The sequence below is a fragment of the Vicugna pacos genome, unplaced genomic scaffold, assembly GCF_048564905.1.
Source record: "Vicugna pacos unplaced genomic scaffold, VicPac4 scaffold_20, whole genome shotgun sequence".
Lineage (NCBI taxonomy): Eukaryota > Metazoa > Chordata > Mammalia > Artiodactyla > Camelidae > Vicugna > Vicugna pacos.
Genome location: NW_027328741.1, coordinates 90,522,290 through 90,541,187, shown reverse-complemented (window position 1 = coordinate 90,541,187; position 18,898 = coordinate 90,522,290). Strand labels below are relative to the sequence as shown.

At 45.2% G+C, this 18,898-nt stretch overlaps 3 long non-coding RNA genes across 3 annotated transcripts; all 3 read right to left on the bottom strand.

Annotated features, from left to right (window-relative positions):
- Nucleotides 1-1,780: 1,780 nt before the first annotated feature.
- On the bottom strand, nt 1,781-6,692 carry LOC140693761 (uncharacterized). Its single transcript, XR_012069459.1, has 3 exons — nt 6,520-6,692; nt 2,076-2,146; nt 1,781-1,867 (listed from the first exon to the last, which is right to left on the bottom strand). It is a non-coding gene; the product is annotated as an uncharacterized lncRNA (long non-coding RNA).
- Nucleotides 6,693-6,917: 225 nt separating this feature from the next.
- Nucleotides 6,918-11,987, bottom strand: LOC140693760 (uncharacterized). Its single transcript, XR_012069458.1, has 4 exons — nt 11,818-11,987; nt 7,374-7,444; nt 7,075-7,165; nt 6,918-6,992 (listed from the first exon to the last, which is right to left on the bottom strand). It is a non-coding gene; the product is annotated as an uncharacterized lncRNA (long non-coding RNA).
- A 389-nt stretch (nt 11,988-12,376) lies between these two features.
- Nucleotides 12,377-17,275, bottom strand: LOC140693756 (uncharacterized). Its single transcript, XR_012069454.1, has 3 exons — nt 17,116-17,275; nt 12,672-12,742; nt 12,377-12,463 (listed from the first exon to the last, which is right to left on the bottom strand). It is a non-coding gene; the product is annotated as an uncharacterized lncRNA (long non-coding RNA).
- Nucleotides 17,276-18,898: the final 1,623 nt, after the last annotated feature.

Here is an 18,898-nt window from a genome sequence, read left to right as displayed (position 1 = left end):
ATAGTCACAAGGAAACCTCCAGAGGGGTTTCAGCTGATATCTCGGCAGCAATATTGCAGGACAGGGAGGAGTGCCAGGACACAGACCATATCCTGAATGGCCAAATGCTGCCACCTAGGGTAGCCTATGCCACATGAACACCATTTCAAATAACGGCAGAGCTAGAGAATTCTACAGACCGGCAAATCTTAAAAGAATTCAGCAGTTCAAAAGTTTTTCTAAAAGAAAGGTTGAGAAAACTCCCCTGAATAGAAAAGCAGCAAGATGGAATGGAAAGAAGAAACCATTATTGGAAATGCAAGAAGAGCATGTGTGGCAGAGAAGAAAGAAGAAGAACTTAAGGAGGACATCAAAACCCTAAAGATGGGAGAGGGAAGCAGGAAATCATAGGTGATTGGAAGCACTCTCTTAAGTGAATCAGCTTATTTGACTCTGTTTGAAGCGAAAGGAGAGATGCATGGCCTGACGTGTTTGCAAAACAAGCGAGAAGAAGACCAACAAAGAATCAAACCAACAAACAAGCACCAAAATGGTATGGTTGGCTGACACATACAAAGGGAACCATGATTATTCAAAAGAAAATACTCAAGGTGAGGTCAAGGGTCATTCAGAACGCATCGACCCAGTATCGTGGCTTGCATGTACTCAGCACACTTGTATTCGGAAATCAGAAGCGTGCATTCATATTCGTAAATTTTGATTCATAAGAGCATATCGTGACCTAACACTAATGCCGATTTGGAATCAAATGGTTTCCTAGTCCGTGATGTAGACTTGTATGTCTTCCAACAGGATGAAGGAATGCCATATTCTAGGCTACGTAGAGAAGAAATGTAAGAAGCCTATAACAAAGGCAAGTAGCTCTGCCAAAGTGTACTAAGTGCAAAAGAGACCGACAGCAAAGTGCACATTGGGGTTGGTTTCATTTCTTGGAATTTCAGCCCCCATGAATCCAATGGATCCATGTCCTGAGAGTGTGGGTGTTTCAGCAGAAATCAGGCGACGCATATGTATTCCGGGTGTACGGATATTATAGGAACATAAGTCTCCTTTAGTGGGTCCCTGTGTACTGTGAACTGTTAGAAAGTTTAAAGACGTGTGAAACCATCAACTGAAAAGGGACACCCTTCCCTCCATTGGTACGGTGCATAGAGCTCTGAACAAAAGGAAAGAGGGAAGAAGAAAGGCCCATGGGACGCTAGTGGGTAGAATCACATTTACCTTAGGAACCTCTCGTCGGATGCAGCCCCTCCCCCAACACTGACAAGATGCAGCAGCCATTGGGGATGGCAGTTAGCGGTTGGATTCCAGGTGGAATGTTGGTGTTTACCGCGAGGCTTGTTGTGGCTGTTGGATCCTAGGTAACCGGGCAGAGTTCTGTGGGTGGATCAGTGTGATGGAGGGGCTGCCGCCCTCTGTGGAGCTTGGCTTAGGTGTTTGGTCCGGGAAGCTGTGTAAGTTCGAGATACTGCTGCTGCCCAAAGACCTGAGGTCACAGGTCAGTTTCCAGAACCTGAAAGGGCAGACAGTGGAAGATCTGCCTGTCATCAGCTTACTGGTCAGGCTCCGAGGTACTTTCAGACTTGCCCAGTCCTGGTGAAGTCGACTTTAGGGGAGACACGAAGAGAAGCTGGCCGAAAAGCTGGCTGCACGGATTGAGGAGAGATGCGAACACATGGATGAGAGATGTTCTGCTACAATGGAGAATACTGGCGTGGAGACAGCTGTAGAGGATACCAGGCTCAAAAGACATTCATGAGACATATTGAAACTCACTGATACAGGCAGAAACATACGGAGTGCCAACGTGGACTTGAGGAAGTTCCTCAATTCTCTTCTCCAATAACGGGTCCAAGGTCCCTGACGTCTGAAGGAGAAGAAATGGCAGAGATGATCAAAACGCTCCTGTTCTTGGAAGAGGTCGTGAGAATCCACACGTCCCAAGGGGCATTCCCAAGCCATTCAGACCAAAATTCAACAAGCCCAGGTAAGCCTTTTCCCAGGTTTGGGCCTAGCTAGTGAGCACTTGCCCTTCCCTCCCCTCCACTCAGGCATCCATTTTGAAGGATCAGTACCTGAGCTGCAATGAAGCCATTACGAGAAGAGCAAGCCCCTCCTAGAATCAGAGTTCCTCCAGCTTCACTCTCTGTGAACAACAGTGAACACCTTAAAGGTCAAATAGTCTCGGCTGAAATAGGTAAACTTGAATACTTAGCTCACACCTAGAAACGATGTCCTTCCGCTAGATTCAGCAAATGTTGTGTTTATGTCTTCCCTGGGGTGAAGGGAGTGTGGTAAGTGAGGGGAATCTTTGACTGAACATGAATCTGTATTAGGCTTCAGTTTTTCAAGACAGTGAAGGTAAATAGTACAAGTCAGAAAGTGAACTGAACTGTAAAAGTCGCCAATGACATTAAAGACACAGCTTATGTGGATCGTCTTTCACTTGAGTCAAGCCCCCGGGGGCACTATATCATGGGGGTGCAGACTTGGTTGCGTTAAATGGCTTTAAACTACAGGATCGGATGATTAAGCGTTCTCAACACTGATAGAAAAACACCTGGTTCTCAATAGACTAGCATAACTGCAGCAGGATTCTCCTAGCTAGAATGCCTCTAGGTGCTTTTGGATTCAAACCTAAATGTATATATTTGGTTTGTTTCCTCTTGTATTTTCCTAGAGAGGGATGTTACCCCGTGAAATGCCAACATTGGCCAGTAGGTGTCATTGGGATAAAGGGCACCACATGCACAAGTGTATCCAAGGTTGGGGGTTATTCCATGTTTCCAAAAGTTATTTCATGGTTCCTGTTGGTTTCGGAGGCTTCAACCTTAAAGAGCTGACATGACCCCTTGAACAGTTTGGACTGCTAGTTTGCATTCTATCTGTCTAGCTTTTCCGTAGAGCTGACACAATGTTACCAAAATTGACAAGTCTGGCTTCTAGGTCGATTTAGTGTGTTTCAAAAAATAACTCCATTTTCGTATAACTCCCAAAACATGTAAATGAGTTCTGTTAAACTTCTTAAAGACTGCAAATGGGATATCAACACAATGTCAAAATAGTTGTCTTCGGACAATCCCTCCCACCACGGCTGTATAGAAACAAAGAGCTAAGCAAATATCACATTTCTGTGAAATGTATCTGGGTAGTGTTGATTCATCGATGCCCAGTTGGCAGAGAAGAAGTGCAACCTGCACTCACTCGCTCCCATGTACAGAGCAATGGAAACATCCACTCACCCAGCCCTTAGCATAGGACACTGGCCGAAGAGAGGTCTGTTACTCCCAAAGACAGGATGAGGCCTCAGGACACCTGGAAGCAGGAGAATGCAAAGCAGGGAATGGAAACCAGTGCAGGTTCGGACCCCTGGTGATGGAGCAACAAGGGTGAAACTCTGTTTAACTTGGACGCACACTCTCAAGCGGACAGGAGACATGGGTTTGAAGGTGATGTGCTGAGATTTACAAGAGTGCACAGCAGATGCTTGGCTGAGAGAACTCAAAGAAACCAGCGCAAAATATCCCCACAGTTAATTCTGAGACCAAGATCCAAGCTGCCAAATTTGAGGTAGCAGAGGCAATGGTCAGTGAGGCATAGAGCTACGGATGATGGCACACGCGGAGTCTCAGGGATCTGGAGTGCGTTGTGGGATGTGGTGGGTCGAATCAAGAGAGCAAACCGAACTGTGTACCAATAATAAATCAACCACACTGGTCGCGCGGTTGCGATTACCGATATGTCCCATGGCCACACCCAGTACATCTGCAGGACCAGGGACCAATTGGGAATTTTGCCAATAGAGCACGTGTGGGGCTGAATCAGAGATATCGTGCATCTGGTCTGAGGGATCCAGGGGGCCTTGAATTTGAAATCAGAATGAAAAGCCTTAGGATATGCTACATTCATAACCTGGGCTGGGATTATGGTTTGGTTTGAGTCACAGGATGCGCAACAACTCTGTGGTTGCCTTCGTGCACCCGTGCCACAAGGATGAGAGGACAAGGGAGAGTGGTCCAAGTCCACAGCGTGAGAAGAGGAAGCATTCCCTTCAGCACTATCTCCCAAAGGCGGATGCTACATTTTGGATGGCACCGGCACGGTACGGCACCTAGGACAACAAGGAAGGTCTGCGGGATCATTCCAGCAGGCCCTGATATGTGACATCCATAGATATGCTTCCACTGGTGTTTCTGTAGACAGAGAAGCTCTGGAAAGAACTGATTTCATTGGGACATTCCCGTGGCAATAAAAAGCAGAAGAGCACTCTCAGTTTGCTGTTTTGGAAACACTCCAAAATGACATAGAGAAGAATGCAGAGCTGAGAACTTTTAGAAGCTTCATTTCCACAAGAGGAAGTGTCCTGTGCACTTTCAGAAGTGTGAGATAAGTATAATCAAAATGAAGTTATGCTAATCGAAGTAGTATGGGTTGTTCATCACAACTAATGCAACACCAGCAATTGGAGATATACCAAACAACACACACAGGTACAGGTTATGGCATCAATGTCTAGGAGAAATTGTCCTCACAGAAATCCCATGGAATTGCGTAGAGACAAGAGTCTAAAATTTTCAATTAACAAAGCCCTAGAAGTCTACAATAGATACCTGATATTACCTGACCAGTAGAGATGAAGAAGAACAGTAAAAGAAACAGGAAGTACCATTTTCAGTTCCAAAGATATTGAAGGCGCAAAAGATAAGCTTTCAAACAACTAGTCTGCAAAACGCTATCCAGAACAAGTGTTGAAAATGAAGGTCAGGAAAACACTGAAGAACACCAGTGTCTCAGAATCACAAAAGGCAGAATACCAGAAAAGGGGAAGAGAAAGTCTCAACACGAGCCAAAAATATCAGGAAACTCAATGGTTGTGATAATATCAGGGCTAAAATTCAGTCCTTAGCAGACTAGATAATGCAGAGGGACGCGTGAATGACTGTTGAAGACAGGGGAAGAGAAAAACCTCGGTCAGAAGCAGACATAGGAAAGCAAGTGCAAACAAATGAAAACATTGCAGTTGAACCCTGGGTTAAGACAGGGCATGAAAGAATAGAAATCATGAGTCCCAGATGGAAAAGCAAGAGATAAAGAAACAAAAAGTGTCTGAGAATTTATCTGTAGAAAAATCAGACTGAAACTTGCTGAAAGCCAAGAAAGAATCATCTATGCGAATTCAGGAATTACACAGCATCCGAAGGAGGTGGAATCCCAATAGACCTACCAGCAGCTGTATGATTCAAATCAACAAAGTTCACGAATATCCGAGTGATTTACAATGCACCTGGAGGAAACAACATAGTCACAAGGAAACCTCCAGAGGGGTTTCAGCTGATATCTCGGCAGCAATATTGCAGGACAGGGAGGAGTGCCAGGACACAGACCATATCCTGAATGGCCAAATGCTGCCACCTAGGGTAGCCTATGCCACATGAACACCATTTCAAATAACGGCAGAGCTAGAGAATTCTACAGACCGGCAAATCTTAAAAGAATTCAGCAGTTCAAAAGTTTTTCTAAAAGAAAGGTTGAGAAAACTCCCCTGAATAGAAAAGCAGCAAGATGGAATGGAAAGAAGAAACCATTATTGGAAATGCAAGAAGAGCATGTGTGGCAGAGAAGAAAGAAGAAGAACTTAAGGAGGACATCAAAACCCTAAAGATGGGAGAGGGAAGCAGGAAATCATAGGTGATTGGAAGCACTCTCTTAAGTGAATCAGCTTATTTGACTCTGTTTGAAGCGAAAGGAGAGATGCATGGCCTGACGTGTTTGCAAAACAAGCGAGAAGAAGACCAACAAAGAATCAAACCAACAAACAAGCACCAAAATGGTATGGTTGGCTGACACATACAAAGGGAACCATGATTATTCAAAAGAAAATACTCAAGGTGAGGTCAAGGGTCATTCAGAACGCATCGACCCAGTATCGTGGCTTGCATGTACTCAGCACACTTGTATTCGGAAATCAGAGGCGTGCATTCATATTCGTAAATTTTGATTCATAAGAGCATATCGTGACCTAACACTAATGCCGATTTGGAATCAAATGGTTTCCTAGTCCGTGATGTAGACTTGTATGTCTTCCAACAGGATGAAGGAATGCCATATTCTAGGCTACGTAGAGAAGAAATGTAAGAAGCCTATAACAAAGGCAAGTAGCTCTGCCAAAGTGTACTAAGTGCAAAAGAGACCGACAGCAAAGTGCACATTGGGGTTGGTTTCATTTCTTGGAATTTCAGCCCCCATGAATCCAATGGATCCATGTCCTGAGAGTGTGGGTGTTTCAGCAGAAATCAGGCGACGCATATGTATTCCGGGTGTACGGATATTATAGGAACATAAGTCTCCTTTAGTGGGTCCCTGTGTACTGTGAACTGTTAGAAAGTTTAAAGACGTGTGAAACCATCAACTGAAAAGGGACACCCTTCCCTCCATTGGTACGGTGCATAGAGCTCTGAACAAAAGGAAAGAGGGAAGAAGAAAGGCCCATGGGACGCTAGTGGGTAGAATCACATTTACCTTAGGAACCTCTCGTCGGATGCAGCCCCTCCCCCAACACTGACAAGATGCAGCAGCCATTGGGGATGGCAGTTAGCGGTTGGATTCCAGGTGGAATGTTGGTGTTTACCGCGAGGCTTGTTGTGGCTGTTGGATCCTAGGTAACCGGGCAGAGTTCTGTGGGTGGATCAGTGTGATGGAGGGGCTGCCGCCCTCTGTGGAGCTTGGCTTAGGTGTTTGGTCCGGGAAGCTGTGTAAGTTCGAGATACTGCTGCTGCCCAAAGACCTGAGGTCACAGGTCAGTTTCCAGAACCTGAAAGGGCAGACAGTGGAAGATCTGCCTGTCATCAGCTTACTGGTCAGGCTCCGAGGTACTTTCAGACTTGCCCAGTCCTGGTGAAGTCGACTTTAGGGGAGACACGAAGAGAAGCTGGCCGATAAGCTGGCTGCACGGATTGAGGAGAGATGCGAACACATGGATGAGAGATGTTCTGCTACAATGGAGAATACTGGCGTGGAGACAGCTGTAGAGGATACCAGGCTCAAAAGACATTCATGAGACATATTGAAACTCACTGATACAGGCAGAAACATACGGAGTGCCAACGTGGACTTGAGGAAGTTCCTCAATTCTCTTCTCCAATAACGGGTCCAAGGTCCCTGACGTCTGAAGGAGAAGAAATGGCAGAGATGATCAAAACGCTCCTGTTCTTGGAAGAGGTCGTGAGAATCCACACGTCCCAAGGGGCATTCCCAAGCCATTCAGACCAAAATTCAACAAGCCCAGGTAAGCCTTTTCCCAGGTTTGGGCCTAGCTAGTGAGCACTTGCCCTTCCCTCCCCTCCACTCAGGCATCCATTTTGAAGGATCAGTACCTGAGCTGCAATGAAGCCATTACGAGAAGAGCAAGCCCCTCCTAGAATCAGAGTTCCTCCAGCTTCACTCTCTGTGAACAACAGTGAACACCTTAAAGGTCAAATAGTCTCGGCTGAAATAGGTAAACTTGAATACTTAGCTCACACCTAGAAACGATGTCCTTCCGCTAGATTCAGCAAATGTTGTGTTTATGTCTTCCCTGGGGTGAAGGGAGTGTGGTAAGTGAGGGGAATCTTTGACTGAACATGAATCTGTATTAGGCTTCAGTTTTTCAAGACAGTGAAGGTAAATAGTACAAGTCAGAAAGTGAACTGAACTGTAAAAGTCGCCAATGACATTAAAGACACAGCTTATGTGGATCGTCTTTCACTTGAGTCAAGCCCCCGGGGGCACTATATCATGGGGGTGCAGACTTGGTTGCGTTAAATGGCTTTAAACTACAGGATCGGATGATTAAGCGTTCTCAACACTGATAGAAAAACACCTGGTTCTCAATAGACTAGCATAACTGCAGCAGGATTCTCCTAGCTAGAATGCCTCTAGGTGCTTTTGGATTCAAACCTAAATGTATATATTTGGTTTGTTTCCTCTTGTATTTTCCTAGAGAGGGATGTTACCCCTTGAAATGCCAACATTGGCCAGTAGGTGTCATTGGGATAAAGGGCACCACATGCACAAGTGTATCCAAGGTTGGGGGTTATTCCATGTTTCCAAAAGTTATTTCATGGTTCCTGTTGGTTTCGGAGGCTTCAACCTTAAAGAGCTGACATGACCCCTTGAACAGTTTGGACTGCTAGTTTGCATTCTATCTGTCTAGCTTTTCCGTAGAGCTGACACAATGTTACCAAAATTGACAAGTCTGGCTTCTAGGTCGATTTAGTGTGTTTCAAAAAATAACTCCATTTTCGTATAACTCCCAAAACATGTAAATGAGTTCTGTTAAACTTCTTAAAGACTGCAAATGGGATATCAACACAATGTCAAAATAGTTGTCTTCGGACAATCCCTCCCACCACGGCTGTATAGAAACAAAGAGCTAAGCAAATATCACATTTCTGTGAAATGTATCTGGATAGTGTTGATTCATCGATGCCCAGTTGGCAGAGAAGAAGTGCAACCTGCACTCACTCGCTCCCATGTACAGAGCAATGGAAACATCCACTCACCCAGCCCTTAGCATAGGACACTGGCCGAAGAGAGGTCTGTTACTCCCAAAGACAGGATGAGGCCTCAGGACACCTGGAAGCAGGAGAATGCAAAGCAGGGAATGGAAACCAGTGCAGGTTCGGACCCCTGGTGATGGAGCAACAAGGGTGAAACTCTGTTTAACTTGGACGCACACTCTCAAGCGGACAGGAGACATGGGTTTGAAGGTGATGTGCTGAGATTTACAAGAGTGCACAGCAGATGCTTGGCTGAGAGAACTCAAAGAAACCAGCGCAAAATATCCCCACAGTTAATTCTGAGACCAAGATCCAAGCTGCCAAATTTGAGGTAGCAGAGGCAATGGTCAGTGAGGCATAGAGCTACGGATGATGGCACACGCTGAGTCTCAGGGATCTTGAGTGCGTTGTGGGATGTGGTGGGTCGAATCAAGAGAGCAAACCGAACTGTGTACCAATAATAAATCAACCACACTGGTCGCGCGGTTGCGATTACCGATATGTCCCATGGCCACACCCAGTACATCTGCAGGACCAGGGACCAATTGGGAATTTTGCCAATAGAGCACGTGTGGGGCTGAATCAGAGATATCGTGCATCTGGTCTGAGGGATCCAGGGGGCCTTGAATTTGAAATCAGAATGAAAAGCCTTAGGATATGCTACATTCATAACCTGGGCTGGGATTATGGTTTGGTTTGAGTCACAGGATGCGCAACAACTCTGTGGTTGCCTTCGTGCACCCGTGCCACAAGGATGAGAGGACAAGGGAGAGTGGTCCAAGTCCACAGCGTGAGAAGAGGAAGCATTCCCTTCAGCACTATCTCCCAAAGGCGGATGCTACATTTTGGATGGCACCGGCACGGTACGGCACCTAGGACAACAAGGAAGGTCTGCGGGATCATTCCAGCAGGCCCTGATATGTGACATCCATAGATATGCTTCCACTGGTGTTTCTGTAGACAGAGAAGCTCTGGAAAGAACTGATTTCATTGGGACATTCCCGTGGCAATAAAAAGCAGAAGAGCACTCTCAGTTTGCTGTTTTGGAAACACTCCAAAATGACATAGAGAAGAATGCAGAGCTGAGAACTTTTAGAAGCTTCATTTCCACAAGAGGAAGTGTCCTGTGCACTTTCAGAAGTGTGAGATAAGTATAATCAAAATGAAGTTATGCTAATCGAAGTAGTATGGGTTGTTCATCACAACTAATGCAACACCAGCAATTGGAGATATACCAAACAACACACACAGGTACAGGTTATGGCATCAATGTCTAGGAGAAATTGTCCTCACAGAAATCCCATGGAATTGCGTAGAGACAAGAGTCTAAAATTTTCAATTAACAAAGCCCTAGAAGTCTACATTAGATACCTGATATTACCTGACCAGTAGAGATGAAGAAGAACAGTAAAAGAAACAGGAAGTACCATTTTCAGTTCCAAAGATATTGAAGGCGCAAAAGATAAGCTTTCAAACAACTAGTCTGCAAAACGCTATCCAGAACAAGTGTTGAAAATGAAGGTCAGGAAAACACTGAAGAACACCAGTGTCTCAGAATCACAAAAGGCAGAATACCAGAAAAGGGGAAGAGAAAGTCTCAACACGAGCCAAAAATATCAGGAAACTCAATGGTTGTGATAATATCAGGGCTAAAATTCAGTCCTTAGCAGACTAGATAATGCAGAGGGACGCGTGAATGACTGTTGAAGACAGGGGAAGAGAAAAACCTCGGTCAGAAGCAGACATAGGAAAGCAAGTGCAAACAAATGAAAACATTGCAGTTGAACCCTGGGTTAAGACAGGGCATGAAAGAATAGAAATCATGAGTCCCAGATGGAAAAGCAAGAGATAAAGAAACAAAAAGTGTCTGAGAATTTATCTGTAGAAAAATCAGACTGAAACTTGCTGAAAGCCAAGAAAGAATCATCTATGCGAATTCAGGAATTACACAGCATCCGAAGGAGGTGGAATCCCAATAGACCTACCAGCAGCTGTATGATTCAAATCAACAAAGTTCACGAATATCCGAGTGATTTACAATGCACCTGGAGGAAACAACATAGTCACAAGGAAACCTCCAGAGGGGTTTCAGCTGATATCTCGGCAGCAATATTGCAGGACAGGGAGGAGTGCCAGGACACAGACCATATCCTGAATGGCCAAATGCTGCCACCTAGGGTAGCCTATGCCACATGAACACCATTTCAAATAACGGCAGAGCTAGAGAATTCTACAGACCGGCAAATCTTAAAAGAATTCAGCAGTTCAAAAGTTTTTCTAAAAGAAAGGTTGAGAAAACTCCCCTGAATAGAAAAGCAGCAAGATGGAATGGAAAGAAGAAACCATTATTGGAAATGCAAGAAGAGCATGTGTGGCAGAGAAGAAAGAAGAAGAACTTAAGGAGGACATCAAAACCCTAAAGATGGGAGAGGGAAGCAGGAAATCATAGGTGATTGGAAGCACTCTCTTAAGTGAATCAGCTTATTTGACTCTGTTTGAAGCGAAAGGAGAGATGCATGGCCTGACGTGTTTGCAAAACAAGCGAGAAGAAGACCAACAAAGAATCAAACCAACAAACAAGCACCAAAATGGTATGGTTGGCTGACACATACAAAGGGAACCATGATTATTCAAAAGAAAATACTCAAGGTGAGGTCAAGGGTCATTCAGAACGCATCGACCCAGTATCGTGGCTTGCATGTACTCAGCACACTTGTATTCGGAAATCAGAGGCGTGCATTCATATTCGTAAATTTTGATTCATAAGAGCATATCGTGACCTAACACTAATGCCGATTTGGAATCAAATGGTTTCCTAGTCCGTGATGTAGACTTGTATGTCTTCCAACAGGATGAAGGAATGCCATATTCTAGGCTACGTAGAGAAGAAATGTAAGAAGCCTATAACAAAGGCAAGTAGCTCTGCCAAAGTGTACTAAGTGCAAAAGAGACCGACAGCAAAGTGCACATTGGGGTTGGTTTCATTTCTTGGAATTTCAGCCCCCATGAATCCAATGGATCCATGTCCTGAGAGTGTGGGTGTTTCAGCAGAAATCAGGCGACGCATATGTATTCCGGGTGTACGGATATTATAGGAACATAAGTCTCCTTTAGTGGGTCCCTGTGTACTGTGAACTGTTAGAAAGTTTAAAGACGTGTGAAACCATCAACTGAAAAGGGACACCCTTCCCTCCATTGGTACGGTGCATAGAGCTCTGAACAAAAGGAAAGAGGGAAGAAGAAAGGCCCATGGGACGCTAGTGGGTAGAATCACATTTACCTTAGGAACCTCTCGTCGGATGCAGCCCCTCCCCCAACACTGACAAGATGCAGCAGCCATTGGGGATGGCAGTTAGCGGTTGGATTCCAGGTGGAATGTTGGTGTTTACCGCGAGGCTTGTTGTGGCTGTTGGATCCTAGGTAACCGGGCAGAGTTCTGTGGGTGGATCAGTGTGATGGAGGGGCTGCCGCCCTCTGTGGAGCTTGGCTTAGGTGTTTGGTCCGGGAAGCTGTGTAAGTTCGAGATACTGCTGCTGCCCAAAGACCTGAGGTCACAGGTCAGTTTCCAGAACCTGAAAGGGCAGACAGTGGAAGATCTGCCTGTCATCAGCTTACTGGTCAGGCTCCGAGGTACTTTCAGACTTGCCCAGTCCTGGTGAAGTCGACTTTAGGGGAGACACGAAGAGAAGCTGGCCGATAAGCTGGCTGCACGGATTGAGGAGAGATGCGAACACATGGATGAGAGATGTTCTGCTACAATGGAGAATACTGGCGTGGAGACAGCTGTAGAGGATACCAGGCTCAAAAGACATTCATGAGACATATTGAAACTCACTGATACAGGCAGAAACATACGGAGTGCCAACGTGGACTTGAGGAAGTTCCTCAATTCTCTTCTCCAATAACGGGTCCAAGGTCCCTGACGTCTGAAGGAGAAGAAATGGCAGAGATGATCAAAACGCTCCTGTTCTTGGAAGAGGTCGTGAGAATCCACACGTCCCAAGGGGCATTCCCAAGCCATTCAGACCAAAATTCAACAAGCCCAGGTAAGCCTTTTCCCAGGTTTGGGCCTAGCTAGTGAGCACTTGCCCTTCCCTCCCCTCCACTCAGGCATCCATTTTGAAGGATCAGTACCTGAGCTGCAATGAAGCCATTACGAGAAGAGCAAGCCCCTCCTAGAATCAGAGTTCCTCCAGCTTCACTCTCTGTGAACAACAGTGAACACCTTAAAGGTCAAATAGTCTCGGCTGAAATAGGTAAACTTGAATACTTAGCTCACACCTAGAAACGATGTCCTTCCGCTAGATTCAGCAAATGTTGTGTTTATGTCTTCCCTGGGGTGAAGGGAGTGTGGTAAGTGAGGGGAATCTTTGACTGAACATGAATCTGTATTAGGCTTCAGTTTTTCAAGACAGTGAAGGTAAATAGTACAAGTCAGAAAGTGAACTGAACTGTAAAAGTCGCCAATGACATTAAAGACACAGCTTATGTGGATCGTCTTTCACTTGAGTCAAGCCCCCGGGGGCACTATATCATGGGGGTGCAGACTTGGTTGCGTTAAATGGCTTTAAACTACAGGATCGGATGATTAAGCGTTCTCAACACTGATAGAAAAACACCTGGTTCTCAATAGACTAGCATAACTGCAGCAGGATTCTCCTAGCTAGAATGCCTCTAGGTGCTTTTGGATTCAAACCTAAATGTATATATTTGGTTTGTTTCCTCTTGTATTTTCCTAGAGAGGGATGTTACCCCTTGAAATGCCAACATTGGCCAGTAGGTGTCATTGGGATAAAGGGCACCACATGCACAAGTGTATCCAAGGTTGGGGGTTATTCCATGTTTCCAAAAGTTATTTCATGGTTCCTGTTGGTTTCGGAGGCTTCAACCTTAAAGAGCTGACATGACCCCTTGAACAGTTTGGACTGCTAGTTTGCATTCTATCTGTCTAGCTTTTCCGTAGAGCTGACACAATGTTACCAAAATTGACAAGTCTGGCTTCTAGGTCGATTTAGTGTGTTTCAAAAAATAACTCCATTTTCGTATAACTCCCAAAACATGTAAATGAGTTCTGTTAAACTTCTTAAAGACTGCAAATGGGATATCAACACAATGTCAAAATAGTTGTCTTCGGACAATCCCTCCCACCACGGCTGTATAGAAACAAAGAGCTAAGCAAATATCACATTTCTGTGAAATGTATCTGGGTAGTGTTGATTCATCGATGCCCAGTTGGCAGAGAAGAAGTGCAACCTGCACTCACTCGCTCCCATGTACAGAGCAATGGAAACATCCACTCACCCAGCCCTTAGCATAGGACACTGGCCGAAGAGAGGTCTGTTACTCCCAAAGACAGGATGAGGCCTCAGGACACCTGGAAGCAGGAGAATGCAAAGCAGGGAATGGAAACCAGTGCAGGTTCGGACCCCTGGTGATGGAGCAACAAGGGTGAAACTCTGTTTAACTTGGACGCACACTCTCAAGCGGACAGGAGACATGGGTTTGAAGGTGATGTGCTGAGATTTACAAGAGTGCACAGCAGATGCTTGGCTGAGAGAACTCAAAGAAACCAGCGCAAAATATCCCCACAGTTAATTCTGAGACCAAGATCCAAGCTGCCAAATTTGAGGTAGCAGAGGCAATGGTCAGTGAGGCATAGAGCTACGGATGATGGCACACGCGGAGTCTCAGGGATCTGGAGTGCGTTGTGGGATGTGGTGGGTCGAATCAAGAGAGCAAACCGAACTGTGTACCAATAATAAATCAACCACACTGGTCGCGCGGTTGCGATTACCGATATGTCCCATGGCCACACCCAGTACATCTGCAGGACCAGGGACCAATTGGGAATTTTGCCAATAGAGCACGTGTGGGGCTGAATCAGAGATATCGTGCATCTGGTCTGAGGGATCCAGGGGGCCTTGAATTTGAAATCAGAATGAAAAGCCTTAGGATATGCTACATTCATAACCTGGGCTGGGATTATGGTTTGGTTTGAGTCACAGGATGCGCAACAACTCTGTGGTTGCCTTCGTGCACCCGTGCCACAAGGATGAGAGGACAAGGGAGAGTGGTCCAAGTCCACAGCGTGAGAAGAGGAAGCATTCCCTTCAGCACTATCTCCCAAAGGCGGATGCTACATTTTGGATGGCACCGGCACGGTACGGCACCTAGGACAACAAGGAAGGTCTGCGGGATCATTCCAGCAGGCCCTGATATGTGACATCCATAGATATGCTTCCACTGGTGTTTCTGTAGACAGAGAAGCTCTGGAAAGAACTGATTTCATTGGGACATTCCCGTGGCAATAAAAAGCAGAAGAGCACTCTCAGTTTGCTGTTTTGGAAACACTCCAAAATGACATAGAGAAGAATGCAGAGCTGAGAACTTTTAGAAGCTTCATTTCCACAAGAGGAAGTGTCCTGTGCACTTTCAGAAGTGTGAGATAAGTATAATCAAAATGAAGTTATGCTAATCGAAGTAGTATGGGTTGTTCATCACAACTAATGCAACACCAGCAATTGGAGATATACCAAACAACACACACAGGTACAGGTTATGGCATCAATGTCTAGGAGAAATTGTCCTCACAGAAATCCCATGGAATTGCGTAGAGACAAGAGTCTAAAATTTTCAATTAACAAAGCCCTAGAAGTCTACAATAGATACCTGATATTACCTGACCAGTAGAGATGAAGAAGAACAGTAAAAGAAACAGGAAGTACCATTTTCAGTTCCAAAGATATTGAAGGCGCAAAAGATAAGCTTTCAAACAACTAGTCTGCAAAACGCTATCCAGAACAAGTGTTGAAAATGAAGGTCAGGAAAACACTGAAGAACACCAGTGTCTCAGAATCACAAAAGGCAGAATACCAGAAAAGGGGAAGAGAAAGTCTCAACACGAGCCAAAAATATCAGGAAACTCAATGGTTGTGATAATATCAGGGCTAAAATTCAGTCCTTAGCAGACTAGATAATGCAGAGGGACGCGTGAATGACTGTTGAAGACAGGGGAAGAGAAAAACCTCGGTCAGAAGCAGACATAGGAAAGCAAGTGCAAACAAATGAAAACATTGCAGTTGAACCCTGGGTTAAGACAGGGCATGAAAGAATAGAAATCATGAGTCCCAGATGGAAAAGCAAGAGATAAAGAAACAAAAAGTGTCTGAGAATTTATCTGTAGAAAAATCAGACTGAAACTTGCTGAAAGCCAAGAAAGAATCATCTATGCGAATTCAGGAATTACACAGCATCCGAAGGAGGTGGAATCCCAATAGACCTACCAGCAGCTGTATGATTCAAATCAACAAAGTTCACGAATATCCGAGTGATTTACAATGCACCTGGAGGAAACAACATAGTCACAAGGAAACCTCCAGAGGGGTTTCAGCTGATATCTCGGCAGCAATATTGCAGGACAGGGAGGAGTGCCAGGACACAGACCATATCCTGAATGGCCAAATGCTGCCACCTAGGGTAGCCTATGCCACATGAACACCATTTCAAATAACGGCAGAGCTAGAGAATTCTACAGACCGGCAAATCTTAAAAGAATTCAGCAGTTCAAAAGTTTTTCTAAAAGAAAGGTTGAGAAAACTCCCCTGAATAGAAAAGCAGCAAGATGGAATGGAAAGAAGAAACCATTATTGGAAATGCAAGAAGAGCATGTGTGGCAGAGAAGAAAGAAGAAGAACTTAAGGAGGACATCAAAACCCTAAAGATGGGAGAGGGAAGCAGGAAATCATAGGTGATTGGAAGCACTCTCTTAAGTGAATCAGCTTATTTGACTCTGTTTGAAGCGAAAGGAGAGATGCATGGCCTGACGTGTTTGCAAAACAAGCGAGAAGAAGACCAACAAAGAATCAAACCAACAAACAAGCACCAAAATGGTATGGTTGGCTGACACATACAAAGGGAACCATGATTATTCAAAAGAAAATACTCAAGGTGAGGTCAAGGGTCATTCAGAACGCATCGACCCAGTATCGTGGCTTGCATGTACTCAGCACACTTGTATTCGGAAATCAGAGGCGTGCATTCATATTCGTAAATTTTGATTCATAAGAGCATATCGTGACCTAACACTAATGCCGATTTGGAATCAAATGGTTTCCTAGTCCGTGATGTAGACTTGTATGTCTTCCAACAGGATGAAGGAATGCCATATTCTAGGCTACGTAGAGAAGAAATGTAAGAAGCCTATAACAAAGGCAAGTAGCTCTGCCAAAGTGTACTAAGTGCAAAAGAGACCGACAGCAAAGTGCACATTGGGGTTGGTTTCATTTCTTGGAATTTCAGCCCCCATGAATCCAATGGATCCATGTCCTGAGAGTGTGGGTGTTTCAGCAGAAATCAGGCGACGCATATGTATTCCGGGTGTACGGATATTATAGGAACATAAGTCTCCTTTAGTGGGTCCCTGTGTACTGTGAACTGTTAGAAAGTTTAAAGACGTGTGAAACCATCAACTGAAAAGGGACACCCTTCCCTCCATTGGTACGGTGCATAGAGCTCTGAACAAAAGGAAAGAGGGAAGAAGAAAGGCCCATGGGACGCTAGTGGGTAGAATCACATTTACCTTAGGAACCTCTCGTCGGATGCAGCCCCTCCCCCAACACTGACAAGATGCAGCAGCCATTGGGGATGGCAGTTAGCGGTTGGATTCCAGGTGGAATGTTGGTGTTTACCGCGAGGCTTGTTGTGGCTGTTGGATCCTAGGTAACCGGGCAGAGTTCTGTGGGTGGATCAGTGTGATGGAGGGGCTGCCGCCCTCTGTGGAGCTTGGCTTAGGTGTTTGGTCCGGGAAGCTGTGTAAGTTCGAGATACTGCTGCTGCCCAAAGACCTGAGGTCACAGGTCAGTTTCCAGAACCTGAAAGGGCAGACAGTGGAAGATCTGCCTGTCATCAGCTTACTGGTCAGGCTCCGAGGTACTTTCAGACTTGCCCAGTCCTGGTGAAGTCGACTTTAGGGGAGACACGAAGAGAAGCTGGCCGATAAGCTGGCTGCACGGATTGAGGAGAGATGCGAACACATGGATGAGAGATGTTCTGCTACAATGGAGAATACTGGCGTGGAGACAGCTGTAGAGGATACCAGGCTCAAAAGACATTCATGAGACATATTGAAACTCACTGATACAGGCAGAAACATACGGAGTGCCAACGTGGACTTGAGGAAGTTCCTCAATTCTCTTCTCCAATAACGGGTCCAAGGTCCCTGACGTCTGAAGGAGAAGAAATGGCAGAGATGATCAAAACGCTCCTGTTCTTGGAAGAGGTCGTGAGAATCCACACGTCCCAAGGGGCATTCCCAAGCCATTCAGACCAAAATTCAACAAGCCCAGGTAAGCCTTTTCCCAGGTTTGGGCCTAGCTAGTGAGCACTTGCCCTTCCCTCCCCTCCACTCAGGCATCCATTTTGAAGGATCAGTACCTGAGCTGCAATGAAGCCATTACGAGAAGAGCAAGCCCCTCCTAGAATCAGAGTTCCTCCAGCTTCACTCTCTGTGAACAACAGTGAACACCTTAAAGGTCAAATAGTCTCGGCTGAAATAGGTAAACTTGAATACTTAGCTCACACCTAGAAACGATGTCCTTCCGCTAGATTCAGCAAATGTTGTGTTTATGTCTTCCCTGGGGTGAAGGGAGTGTGGTAAGTGAGGGGAATCTTTGACTGAACATGAATCTGTATTAGGCTTCAGTTTTTCAAGACAGTGAAGGTAAATAGTACAAGTCAGAAAGTGAACTGAACTGTAAAAGTCGCCAATGACATTAAAGACACAGCTTATGTGGATCGTCTTTCACTTGAGTCAAGCCCCCGGGGGCACTATATCATGGGGGTGCAGACTTGGTTGCGTTAAATGGCTTTAAACTACAGGATCGGATGATTAAGCGTTCTCAACACTGATAGAAAAACACCTGGTTCTCAATAGACTAGCATAACTGCAGCAGGATTCTCCTAGCTAGAATGCCTCTAGGTGCTTTTGGATTCAAACCTAAATGTATATATTTGGTTTGTTTCCTCTTGTATTTTCCTAGAGAGGGATGTTACCCCGTGAAATGCCAACATTGGCCAGTAGGTGTCATTGGGATAAAGGGCACCACATGCACAAGTGTATCCAAGGTTGGGGGTTATTCCATGTTTCCAAAAGTTATTTCATGGTTCCTGTTGGTTTCGGAGGCTTCAACCTTAAAGAGCTGACATGACCCCTTGAACAGTTTGGACTGCTAGTTTGCATTCTATCTGTCTAGCTTTTCCGTAGAGCTGACACAATGTTACCAAAATTGACAAGTCTGGCTTCTAGGTCGATTTAGTGTGTTTCAAAAAATAACTCCATTTTCGTATAACTCCCAAAACATGTA